The sequence below is a fragment of the Pleurodeles waltl genome, chromosome 10, assembly GCF_031143425.1.
Source record: "Pleurodeles waltl isolate 20211129_DDA chromosome 10, aPleWal1.hap1.20221129, whole genome shotgun sequence".
Taxonomy (NCBI): Eukaryota; Metazoa; Chordata; class Amphibia; order Caudata; family Salamandridae; genus Pleurodeles; species Pleurodeles waltl.
Window position 1 is genome coordinate 609940845 of NC_090449.1, and position 13864 is coordinate 609954708.

Consider the following 13864-nt stretch of genomic DNA (forward strand, 5'->3'; position numbering starts at 1 on the left):
GTGGGGGTGAGGGTGGGGGTGGGTGTGTTGCGTATGTGTGTGCCCGTAACCTTTCCTCCTCCCCCCTCCCCTGTGTCGTAGGTGCAGTACTCACCGATGTCGTCTGCAGCATGGTTCGTGATCCTGGAAGAAGAGCAGGAAGGCAATGGCTGGGAGGATGTGGAGTTCGGGTTCCATGCTGTTCCGATTCCGCGTGGAGTGTGTTGAGGTAAGCGTTTTCCATTGGAGATGTCTGTTTCCGCCGTGTTTTTATCGGCGGGGCTCCCGCCCCGGAAAAGGTGGCGGATTGGTGGGTCGTGATAGGGTGGGCGGTACATTGTCTGCCGCCTGCCTGTTGGCGGTGACCGCCGCGCTGTTTGTTTGTACCACCGTGGCCGTCGGAGTGTTAAAGCGGCGGCCTGTGTTGGTGGTTCCCGCCAGGGTCAGAATTATTATTTTTCGGCCGCCAGCCTGTTGGCGGATTGGCCGCCGCTTTAACACTGTCCGCCAGGGTCAGAATGAGGGCCTTAGTGTTAACTTTCCTTTCTCTGACTTCAAAGTGAGAGGATTTATGAAACAATCTTGCTGGATACTGGGGTGAGGAAAGAGTTTTTTCTATCACATGACAACATTTAAATAGACTTCAGAATATATCAGAATTCGAAGTACAAATCAAGCATATTTTTGTTAATTCTGAACTGTGCTGGAAACAAATACCTTTACATGATTAAAACAAATCATTGCATTAGGTGATGCAATTTCCACACATCATCGTCTCTGCACAATATAGTTTGATTTGAAAAACTGTATATCTGTGCAAATGTAATGGTCATTTCAATCAAAAATGTGTTGTCTGTAATGGCAGTGTGTTACTACACCATGCATGCTCCACTCCACTCTGCACCACTCTACACCACTGAACCCTACTCTGTATCACTCCACTTTACGCCACTCCATGCCACTGCACTCTTTTCCATTCGGAACCACTCCACATTATGCCACTGCTCTCTATGCTACTTCACACTATGCCTCTCTACTCTACTCTGTACTACTCTACTCTAAGCCACTGCACTTTACGCCTCTCTACACCACTGCGCTCTGCTCGTCTGCACGCCATACCACTCCAGTCTAGGCAACACCAATCTAATCCGCACAACTCCACTCTCTGCCACTCTGCAACGCTGCACTGTACGCCACTGCACTCTAAGCTAATACACTCTATTCTAATGCACTTTACTCTGTAACACTCAACTCTATGCCCCTGCACTCTACATCAATACACTGTACATCATTCTAATCTACTCTGCACCTCTGCACTCTATGCCCCGGCACTCTACACTACTTTACTCTATGCTATCACACTCTATGCCACTTTATGCAACTCCACTCTAACCTGCACTTCTCCACTCTAAGCCACCTTACTCTACTGTGAAATAATCTACTTTATGCCACTGCATTCTATGCCACTGCATTCTACCCTGCACCTCTCCACTCTATGCAACTGCACTATACTCTGAAACAATCTATTCTACGCCACTGTACTCTATACCACTCTGACCACTGCACTCTAGTTCAATGCACTCTACACCACTGCAAGCTGACACTCTGCAACACTGCTCTGGCCGCCACTATACTCTACACCACTCTGCTCTGTACTACTGCATTTTGCACCAATATACTCTATTCCGCTGCATTCTATGCCACTCTACTCTGCCCAATGCCACTCTATGCAACTGCACTCTACACCAGTGTACTCTAAACAACTGCACTGCCCTTTACTCTGCACCACTGTACTCTATGCCACTGTTCTCTGTAACACTCTACACCACTGCACTGACACTCTACTCTGCAACTCTGCACTCTACACCACTCTACTCTATGCCACTGCACTCTAGGCACTATACTCTACTCTACACCTCTCTACAATACTCCACTCTGCACCACTCTACACCACTACACTCTATGCCACATGAGTCTACTCTGCACTCTATGACACTGCACCACTCTGCATTACTGCACTCTCTGCTACTCTATTGTATGCCACTCTACTCCACTGCACTCTATGTAACTCTACCCCATGCCACTCTATGCCACTGCACTCTGCGCCAATGCACTCTAAACAACTGCACGCCACTGCCCTCTACTCTGTATCACTGTACTCTACGCCACTGCTCTGTGCCACTCTACTCCACAAAACATCACTGCACTGACACTCTACTATGCAGTGTTGCACTCTCCACCACCGTACTATACACCAATGTACTATGTACTACTGCATTCTATGCCACTGCACTCTATGCCACTCTACTTTGCATCACTCCACAGCACTTTGCCCTACTCTGCACCACTCTACACTACACCACTGCACTCCCTGCAACGTGAGTCTACTCTGCAATCTATGCCACTGCACCACTCTACACTACTGCTCTCTCTGCCACTCTATTGTATGCCACTCTACTCCACTGAACTCTATGCCACGCTACTCTGTCCCATGCCACTCCATGCCACTGCACTCTAAACCACTGCACTCTACGGTAACGCACTCTAAACAACTGCACTGTACCCCACTGCACTGTACTTTGCACCACTGGGCTCTACGCCACTGCTCCTATGCTACTCTACTCCACACCACACCACTATGCCACTAGCTTTAAGCCATGCTGAACAGCAGCTACTCTGGTGTATAACATGGCTAATGGCTAAAACACATTTGCAAAGCCAATAACTCTTTCGTAGATGAGACCTACTGGCTTTGCCAATGTTTGTTAGTACTATGAGGTACTGAGGTACCTGAAAGAACTGTAAAAAATACAATTACACCATAATAAAGGCTGCTACAAAATGCGCAAATACATTTCGGTTAAATAAAAAAAAAAGCGCTTCTCAAATACAGATTTGAATAATATACAGTTTCTACGTAGTGCTAAAAAATTTTTATAACACTCCATTAATACCACACACTCCACAGCTCACCTTGGAAAACCATTACAATACCCCTCTGAAAGAAATATCTTTGCCACCAGAAAACTTCAAGTGGCTCCTTTTAGTAAATTCAATGCAGGTTTTCAAGCCCCTTTGTATTTGCAGATTTACCAGTTGCCCACATTTGCATGTGTTTAGGGAAGGAGACCCCCTGGCAAGAAGGCCTTTTCTTATCTGTCTGCCCCTCCCTCCCTCAGAGCACAGGAGACCCCTTGCCTTCCAGCTCAGCTGGGGAAACTCCTCTGCCTGTAATTTCGCCCTGCATCCGTTGCCCTTTAGGTGAAAGGCTAAAATTACGGACAAATGCCGTCCGTTAAAGCTTTCATCACGGACAACGGACAGCAGGGCGAAATTACGGACAGTCCGTGAAATTTACGGACGGGTGGTCACCCTAGGTGGTGTCAAGGTGCTAAAATTGCCTGACTAATGCATTTTAGTGCGGACCACCACATTAAAATGCGTTAGTCTAATGCCTGATGCGTGGTACTTGACACGGCTCTTATCTGATATTGCTGTTCTGTCTGGAAAAGCTAGTAATGGCTGCAGACTTGTGAGGTCACTCTGAGGCTGGTATGCCAGCCTTTGTGCGTAAGTGGGCTGGGGTGGTCACAATAAGAATATAAGAGCAAATTGTTGAATCTCAGTATTTAGGATATGGACCTGTGCTACCACGTCAGATGTGTCATAAACTCTCCTCTGGAAAAAAACAGTTACTCCCATGGGACTGGAAGTTCTTTCAAAACTGGGTGATGTGGCCCCTTGAAGATTTGGGGTTACCAGAGCTGAGTTTGCCTTCAATTGATAATTGTAAATTTACTCCCAGAGAATAATATGCAGTGCTGGCATTTTAATCGTTGAATTTTTCTTTCCAAACAATGGTTGTTTCACGTAGATAAAACACGTCAAAAGCGTGACGAGTAGACTCTTAAAAGTTATTTCCACGGTTTAACAGCAAGACAGTGTGCGTGACGTCGGACTTTACCCAGTAGGGCTTTCGGGTCTCAGAGAAGACAGACATTCTGGGAATGAAGGCCCCGCCTGACGGCACAATGGAAAGCAGCATTGCTGTACTTGGAGAGAGGCAACACTCTAGTTTTCTTGAACTTTTGGGAAGAAGAACAAATAGATCTATAAACCCACCAGAGACACACATCCAACCATGACAGAATGCACGTGCGAAGTTTCCTTTATATTGAAAAGGCCATATATAAGCGTTGGTTCGCACGTGCTAATACGTACTGAGAGTTACATTAAATGGCAGGAAAGAGAGGGGCACAATATCTACCCCTCCCCATCCGTCCACGCTCACCACGTTGCCACCCGACCAATAGACCGTTAAGTTTAATTGTGTGCAGCGAGTCCTGCAAAGGCTGTAAGTGTGTGCATGTTATCCTTACACTGTTGATCAGATCCAAGACCACGAACTACACTTTGTCGGGACTTTGTTGAAAGGAGAAGGCGACATTGGTTTTCATAGGTGCTTTATTCTTTACACCTAGAAGAATAACTGAGCAACTATTTTTGTTTGGCCACAAGCACATCCCTTCTACTAAAGGTATTTTCCCTGCAATCTCGTTTACTTCAAGGTTAGGGTAATTTATTCTGCAAGTATTACCTATTCTGTGTTCCCACATTTAAAGGTACTCCCGATATACCATGTGTACATCTGTTTATTGCTAAATCAGGCTCTAACAGGGGACCTTTTCCATACAAAAAATATTCTCATGCATATTGTGTGTAATAGAGGCACTCAACTTTGACAGGGAAAAGTGAAGGGCCCAAGTTCTAAGGAGCTGGAGGGATTTAAACCAAAGGATAAGCATCCACCTTTCTTCCTAGAACCTACTGATGAGACAGTAATGTATCTCTCATTTGGTTTGGAGTACACTTTGGGTCTTAGCCCAAATCAGAAGAACATTGATTTCTGATGGTGGAGCTACAAAACCAACATGGAGCACTTCGTATTGGCTTGCTTGAAGCTGCCCAGACACCTATGAGAAAAAGACAGAATCATCTAGAATAGTTGGAGAATGTCAGGGTAGAATATATCACACCAGTGTGAGAACCTTTTTCTCTTCAGATTATCCCAGTAAATCTAGAAAAAATTGATTCTGTTGTATCAGAGCCCTCAAATATTAATGATCATTGCCCAGGATGCATGCAACCCTGGATCAGTAAGAGGTATAAATTAAATGGTGCATGGCGAATGGAAGTAAGTCCTCCAATTTGAAGTAATGTTGGAAGTAATGAACAGTAATTTTCAGGGTGTTACAAATCTGTTTTAGCTTATTGCCATCAAAAGGAGTGATTATATTCACGGAGAAAGGTGGGTAGTGGTGGCTGAACGGGGTGCACTTCCCAAATATGGTATATGTACAGTCAATAATATACTGTATTAAAAGAGAGCTATGGTGCGATGCAGTGAGCTAAGCTCTACTACCCCAGAGCATAATGTGATGTTCAAAAGAAACACCAAGCAAGGTCTGTCCAGGTACTGCAGCACTCATAAGAATTCGTAGAAAAACGAGTCCTCCAGTTAGGTTTAGTTGTGGTAGGTTATTTTATTGAAAGACATGGACATCAAATCCATCGGATGGTCCTCATTCCATAATCATAGCCATCATAGTGATAAGATGAGCATCGTAACATAGGCACAGCCAACACGTGTTTCTTCACAACATTGGACATTTTTAAGGCTGCAAAATATATTCAACAATAATGGTAGCCAATTCTTGTCCAAGAGGCGTTTAAGGATGATAGCATAATCAATGAAAAGTATAGGTTCAAATAATGAATCATCCTTCGAAGTCGAAGAAAAAGGAGGTGATCAGATACCCCTGTACCAATGAGTGAAAGTTAAAAATAAACATTGAACGTGAATGCACACCTGTTGCTGTGTAAACAGATCAACGTAACCTATAACACACGTATTGTAGGTGCCAAACCGCATAGTAGTGACATAGCCAGAATTAAGGTGAGTATTTATTTAGCACCGTCACAATCATTAGTGCCATTGTGTGTTGGACACAAACAGGATTTATATACGTGGCGGCACGGTGGTGAATCGCAGCGACATAGGAATGGAGAAATTCATACCTCTAGGAGTATAAATGGTCTAGGAAGTGCCAGGAAATATCACACTGGGCGCTGGTATGTCTGAATAGTATGTGGAGTCACTCACTTATAGTAGGATGACCAAGATATGTAGAGACCATGGTAAGACTCATGCCTGTGGATATGATATATGAAAAGGCGAAACCTGAGGGTGTATTGGGCAGTGTTGTGAAATTACAAAAAAATTACTAATACAATGAAGTAAAATTATAAAAAAACAGAACGGAGGTCAAAACATGGTCTATAACATGTAATTAGTGCTGTTACATTAAAAGGAAAATGCGGCAAAGAACATGCAGCAGAAACAGTGGCGCCTGGGGCTATTGGTAGAGTCGCAAAGAGCCCAAAAGGCAAAAAGCCACTAATGTAGCCTGAAAATATAATATAGTAAACAGAGAGTCTGTGGAGGCAAAAAACAAAACATACTATCTGGAGAAAGACAGTGATGCCAGCCGTTACACATAATGTATGCCCATGATAAGAAACGTGTGCAAGCAATAACCATAATAACGCTTAAGTAAAATAAAGGTAACATGAGCGCAGTGGTTTAAGGCGAAGAGAAAATGCCACAAGGTCCCAATCCCATGTCAAGAAAAAAACGTTCGTATAACGGTCACTGAGACGGGAGTGTGGAGCTGGGCGTAGTCTGCTGTAGTGCAAGTGAAGCTCACGGGCAGCAAGAGCTAGAGTTAAAGTACTAATAGTCACACCAAAATAAGGAGAAGTGCTCCTAAAACCAGAAGAAAAAAAAAGTCTCAAGTCGCTTACCTCGGGAAAAGTGAGCCAATGGCAGTGTGGGAGAAAAACATCTGTTCCGAAGCCGGCCATTCTGATGGGATATTTAAGAGCCCCGTAAACATAGAAAGGGGGGACGACAGAGTAGGACATTCAGGAACGGGAAAAGGAGGACACATGCGGCAGCCATTTTAGAGTGTTGTAAGATTGGCATGTTGTGATAGTACTGAATAGGGCTAAATGAAACAGGGAAACAATAGAAAAAAATTGAAAGAATGGAAAAAATGGGGGGGGGGGCTGCATTGGTTAGTGTTCAAACGTGAACATATATCAGTCATGTTCCTGTGTTCATAACACTCAATAGAGGTGTAAGGTATGTACTAAAGAACCACATGTAGTTCTCTATCCACATTCAAACCCAGGTCAACTGCACGGAGTTTGAAGATCCACTTAGCTTCACACTTCCTGAGCTTAGAGACAACGTTGCCCCCCGCATCCCTAGTAATACTTGTAATGCCATGGAACCTGATCCCTAGAACCTCAGAGCCAGCATGTATCGAATTATAATCAGCAGCCAGGTGAGTAATTAGGGTGATTGTTCCTAATGGCTCTACTGTGCTCCTGGATCCGTTCCTTAAGAGGGTGGATGGTGCTTCCCACATAAATAAGGCCACATTGGCAAACAATGCAATAGACCGTAAATTTACTGTTGCAATTAATAAACTGTTGTATCCCATGTACATGTGCAGAGTTATATGAAAACGTAACCAGTTTATCCATGGCAAATTGACAGACATTACAACATGAGCATCTGAAGAAACCACAAGGTTGGGGGGGGTAGCCAGGTGGAGGATTTGTTTTGTGTATTAGTTTTGATATAGCTGGGACATAGCTTATTTCTTAGTGTCTTTCCATAACTGTAAGTGATCTGAGGTCTGTCCCTGATACTTTTGTGTAGTGTCTTGTCCAGTAATAGTAGATGCCAATGGCGTTTGAAAATGCGATGAATGACATGACTCTGTTGGCTGAATGTAGTGATCACGTTTATATGTCTCTTTTTGAGCCGTATGTCAGTCCCCTGGGTCAGGAGGGATGAGCATGGGGTGTTGAGAATTTTGGTTTTAGCTTTGGATAAAACCTTCCCTGAGTATACCTGTGGGAAAAGTTGTTCAACCACTTCCAGTTCCTGCACGAAAACATGGTCAGGGCTGCAGTTTCGTCACACTCCGGTAATTTCCCCTAATAGAATAGCATTAATCTGTGACGATGGGTGAGCACTATGTGCATGTAGTACTGAATTACAGGCAGTGGGTTTTCTGTACAGCTTGAACAAGATCTTGTTGTTTTCATGGTATAGGGTGAGATCAAGGAACTCAATTTGTTTATTGTTTATTTGTTGTGTAAAGAGCAAGTTGTAGTCCTTACAATTGAGACGCTCACATAATGTTTTGAAATGTTCTGTATTGCCTGTCCAGATGATGATGATGTCATCAATGTACCTGTCCCAGTATAACATGTAGTCGGTTAGAACATATGGGCAAGATGTCCATAGGTGGTGCCTCTCAAAATGGCCCATGTACAGATTTGCGTATGATGGAGAAAATTTGGTCCCCATGGCCACGCCCTGAATCTGCTTGAACCAATTATCATTACGTAAAAACACATTGTTTTCCAGTACCAATCTGGTAAGTTCAATCAGCATTTATGTGTGCTCAGAAAGGGTGGCGTCCCTATCAGAAAGGGAAGCAGTGAGTGCTGAAATACCCTTTTCGAGTGAAATGCAAGTGTATAAGGAGACAACGTCAAGTGTGGCAAACCAACAATCAGGTGTCCAAACTATGTCCAATCTATGTCCCCCATTTGACATAGTAAGTGCTTAGTGTCACGAATGTAAGATGGTAGATTTTGCACCAGTGGTTGGAAGTATACATCAATGAACTTTGAGATGTGTTCCCTGATATAATTTTTATGTTTAAGGGGCTCTTAAATATCCCATCAGCATGGCCGGCTTCAGAACAGACGTTTTTCTCCTTGTTTTGCTTTCCTTCTCTTATCTTATGACCCAGCTTACAAAACTTCTCCGGAATGCACTTGTTAGTTTAAAGAAGACATTTATTATTATTATTACTTCACCACAAGTTTCCTGAAAGACGAGAATAGTAGGTTGGAAGCACATGTTTAAAAAAAGTCGCAGCAATGAAAGCAAAATATATCAAAGTACTTCTCAGTTGCAATGTACACAGCAAATACATGTGATTATATTATAGCATAAGTTCAAAGCAAAGCATAAAAGTCAAAATTGCATCACCGTAGGGCCTATCACTCAGCTTCATCTTTCTAAGGGCTGCAAGTTGATGACTCCGGTTCAACTGTGAGAAAGAGATTTTCCACCCAAACGGGAGACAGGCAACTGACGTCCATTCCTGTCTGAAGTCAAGATCTTTTCTCCCCCTCGCTGCTGCCCAGGGCCATCGTTCAAGCTCAGTGCGGGAACCGAATAAACTTGGAGAGTGGCCAATTCTCCAAACTTCACTCATTGCCAGACTGGATTGAGAGGTAAACACAAAATCTACGCTCTCTTATCAGCTAGGGTTTGGTGTGAAAAACACAGCTTGGTCTATCATGTGGAAAAACACAGCTTGGTAAAACACAGCTCATCTGCAATGTATCAACTGCAATGTCTAGCTCCACGTTAAAGCCAATAGGCAGCTAACCTAAATACCAAATGTAATGTCTAATGCCATGTTAAAGCCAATAGGCAGCTAAACTGAATACAGAATGTAATGGCTAATGCCATGTTAAAGCCAATAAGCAGCTAACCTAAATACCAAATGTAATGTCTAATGCCATGTTAAAGCCAATAGGCAGCTAAACTGAATAATGTGCTACTGGTGAACATTGAGCAACTAATATGCGCAGTGGTGAAACACAAAGTCATTGGTCAAACACAATTAATAGCATAACACTCCTGCACTGCCATCAGCTCACTTTTCCGAAGGGAAGCAACTTGTGACTTTTTGCTAATTTCTGGTTTTAGGAGCACTGCTCCCTATTTAGGTGTGACTATTAATACTTTAACTCTAACTCTTGCCGCCCTTGAGCTATACTTGCACTACGGCAGACCTACGCCCGGCTCCATGCTCCCGTCTCAGTGACCGTTATACAGAAGTTTTTTTCTTGACATGTGATTGGGTCCTTGTGGCATTTTCTCTTTGCCTTAAACCACTGCACTCATGGTACCTTTATTTTACTTAAGCGTTATTTTGATTATTGCTTGCACGCGTTTCTTATCATGGGAATACATTATGCATAACGGCTGGCATCACTGCCTTTCTCCAGATAGTATTTTTTGTATTTTTGCCTCCCCAGACTCTCCGTTTAATATATTAAAGGAGTTATTGTATTGGCATGCAACACAGTGGCACTATTATTGGTCGAGTTGCAGAGGAGCAACAGATCTAGGACTCTTGTAGAAATAAATTTCAAATTACTAGTTTTATCCAGGAGGTGGTACTGGAGATATAGGAAAAATATTGGGTGCTATAGTTACAATTTTTTTGTCTCTACAGAACACATTTTTACCAAATGTTTGCACTATATTTCTACATCCACACATATGAGACTCTGGAAGCCTAAGTGCTGCTTTATCCCAAGGGTTTGAATTTTTCAACCAAGGTTCCCAACAGTACCATTAAAATGTTTAAAATTTGTATGATGCTTCACGCTTTGCATGTGGAACCTGAGGTGTACAGGAGGGGCGACCACCTGACCTGGTCTCCTGAGCGTTTCCGGCTGTCTTTTGTCCCCTGCTCACCATACACACAGACTTCAGATGGGGGATCTGGGGTGTAGGCTGGGACACCTGAGTGGTGCTGCCGTGGTCTGGGTACTGCGGCAAAGATTCATTAGGCTTGGCTTGAAGAACCCACTAGAACTGCCTGGCGATGCTTGGATGCAGTGCAGGTGAGCCCAGGGTGCCTCTAACACATTGCCTGACATCGCTGAGCTTGGGTGCTTTGCCAATGTGCTCCAGGTGTTGCCCTTGTTTCTCAGTCATCAGGGAGATCATGGTTGGACAATGCTTTACATTCTGGAGTTAATTATGCGGCGTTGGCCTGCAGATGAATCCTGAGAAGTTTACCCATCACTTAGCACTGGGACTCCGTTAGACATTGGTCAGGTTGCCTTTTAGGTTCACCTTCATCACTGAACCAAAGAAAAAGTAAATGCAGGAAAGATTCACAGTGGCTTGATTTCCACAAGACAGCTCACCTGGAGGGCGGCACAGTGGGCTACAGTGGGAATTGAAGGATGAGCTCACTGCTTGTGTTACGTCTAAGTAGTGGGTCAGTATAAAATTACATTTACATTGCTATCTCTTGCAACACCCTGCTACTGAGCACAAATTTAAGGTGCTGCAGTGAAAGAATGGCTAAAGAGAAGCAAGGTGATGCAGGTAAACAGGGCACATTTGGCCCTTCCCGGAGCCACACACCAAGCAGAGCAAGAGGGCTCCTTTTAAATTGCAATCACGTACCCTGATTCCTGCACCGAATCTTTGCAGGAGATTACTAAAGTCCTACAAGTGATCGAATCTGCCAGAGATGCACTTGAAGTGAAAATAGGTATAGTGGGAGTCGATGTCTCCCTAATAAGACAGGATCTAGGAAGCACAATGGACTTGACACCTGAAACCTCGGGTGAATTATTGAAACCAAGGATTGGTGTCAAGTTAGAAGACACAATCAAAATCCTATGTCGAACAGTCTCAACTCTTTCAAAGATGACTAATCAATTGGGTGAATGGGCAGAAGATAAGGAGGGGGTGCTCGTAAAAATAACCTGCAGTTTTTAGGCTTTCAGAAGTGATGGGTGAGAGGGGAAGGGAAATATGAGAGTATGTGTATGACACTAGATGGTGGGGATAGATGAGACAATAAGACCCTTTATAAAAAATCTCGGCACCCGCATAAATTTAAGTTTTCCCAAGTATGCCTGTAATTAAAGGGAGGATACCTTGGGATGTGAAACCTGCAGGGTGTTTAGTTTCCAACCCTATTTGGTGGGTACATCAATCCCATCTCACAATAGATACTGCATGTTCTTGAAATATAGGGAGGATGGAGTTTTTGTGTCAGGTAAGGGAGTTTCCTTCCAAGTTCAGTGGCAAGGCAAGACAGGGCAAGACTATATGGAGAGAAGGTCTCCCAGGAGCAATGTCATATCCCAAGCTTTTTCCTATGATTGACGGTCAGGAGACCCTTCACTTGATCCAAATAAGAATTCTCACAATTAATGTGAATAGTCCACTTAACAAAATTAAGAGCGTTGTGGTGCTTAAAGCAGCCAACAGGACTAATCTAGGTATATGCCTAATGCAGGAAACCTACTTATTCAATAGTAAATGTTCTTTTTTGGTGAGATACAGTTTCTTTCAGGTGATTCATGAAGAGTTCATCCAGGATTCAAGGGAGGTGGCCATCGTTATCCACCATCATTTGTCCTTACAAATAACAAAAACATGGCGAGATGTTAAGGGACACTATGTGCCAACCACTTATATTTTCTATGGGGAACCACTTACCCATATTTGTGAAGATGCTCCACCTCCATTAAACACTTCCTTCTTAAAATGTTTTGGTATGCTCATGGCACATACTCAGCTGGGGTCATGGATCCAGGGGTATCTCCATGGAACAGCTGATTGTTCTCTTAATCACACTGGAGGTTTTGGCCTTACATAAAGCAGCCCATTACCACTCTCTGGATTCCTCATAGCCCTTGGCCTGGAGGATCTCTGGCGAGCATTTCACCCCAAAAATAGTGCTTTACGTTTTCTAGTGGTGCTAATAAAACACTTTCAAGTATCAGTTACCAAGTTGGTGCTGAATGCTGAGATGAAGAAGGTATCTAACACCCGGACACTGGCTTATTGATCACACGCCAGTTAAGTTGTCCATAGAACTGAAACCAGCGACTAATAGGTCCAGCTAGTGCCTCAGTGCATGATGGCCAACTGACGCAGAATGTAGATATCACAAAGCAGAGGAAACAGATAAATATTTTTACTGTAGTCAAGACACAGTACACTCACCGGGTGTACTCTAAGAGGTTCGGAAGACCACCATGAACTCCTTACCTATACTTTGGGGAGAAACTGAACCCGCCAACAACAGGTTGCCCACCTGATGGCACAGCTCTTAGTCTGGAAAGCTCAATATGTCAAGACACCAAACTCTAATATATTTGGCAATGTCTAACATACTCAGACTGTAAGGGAAAACAAATCCTTACCAAAGAAACTCACACAATGTGGCTCACAATCCAGAGTCATATAGCAAAGAGGGAATAAAGCTAGCAGATACCTTACTGGGTGTGCCATAATTCTGAAAGTGGTAGTAACATCACTCACACCATGCACCAGCAGGATTTACTGGTAACTAATACCCATGATATTGCAAATACATTCTTATTGAACTATGTAGATGTTTATGAAAAGAAGAATTCTCCCTCTCTGAAACATTGAGGATCTTCAGTAATGACCTCCCACTGAAACATCTCACTTCGGAAGCGCACAAGCTGCTGGAAGCCAATATCATAAGCTAGGAGCTTGCGGCGTCAATGGGTCAGCTACAGAAGAGCATTGGACCAAATAAGCATCTCCACTGAAGTTTTCAAAAGCAGCTCAACCAAAATAGTGGATCCTATTAAGAACTTGGTGGAGGAGGCTGTGATTACTGAAGAGCTCCTGACACACTTGAGACTAGCTGAATTATGGTGATCTTGAAGCAGAAAGGCCCCCGAGACGTGCTCCTGTCTCACTACTGAACACTGAGGTGAAGATTTTAAGGAAGACCCTGAACAAATGCTTGACAAAAGTGTGCTGCTACATAGTTCACCCTGACTAGTCTGGTTTCATGCCAGTCAGGGGTACCTGACACAACATATGACATTATAATGCCTTGGCCCTGGTAGATCTTATGGACACTCCTTTAGCATTCATGGTCAATTTTGAGAAGGCCTTTGGTACGGTTGAATAGAACTACCTATCACC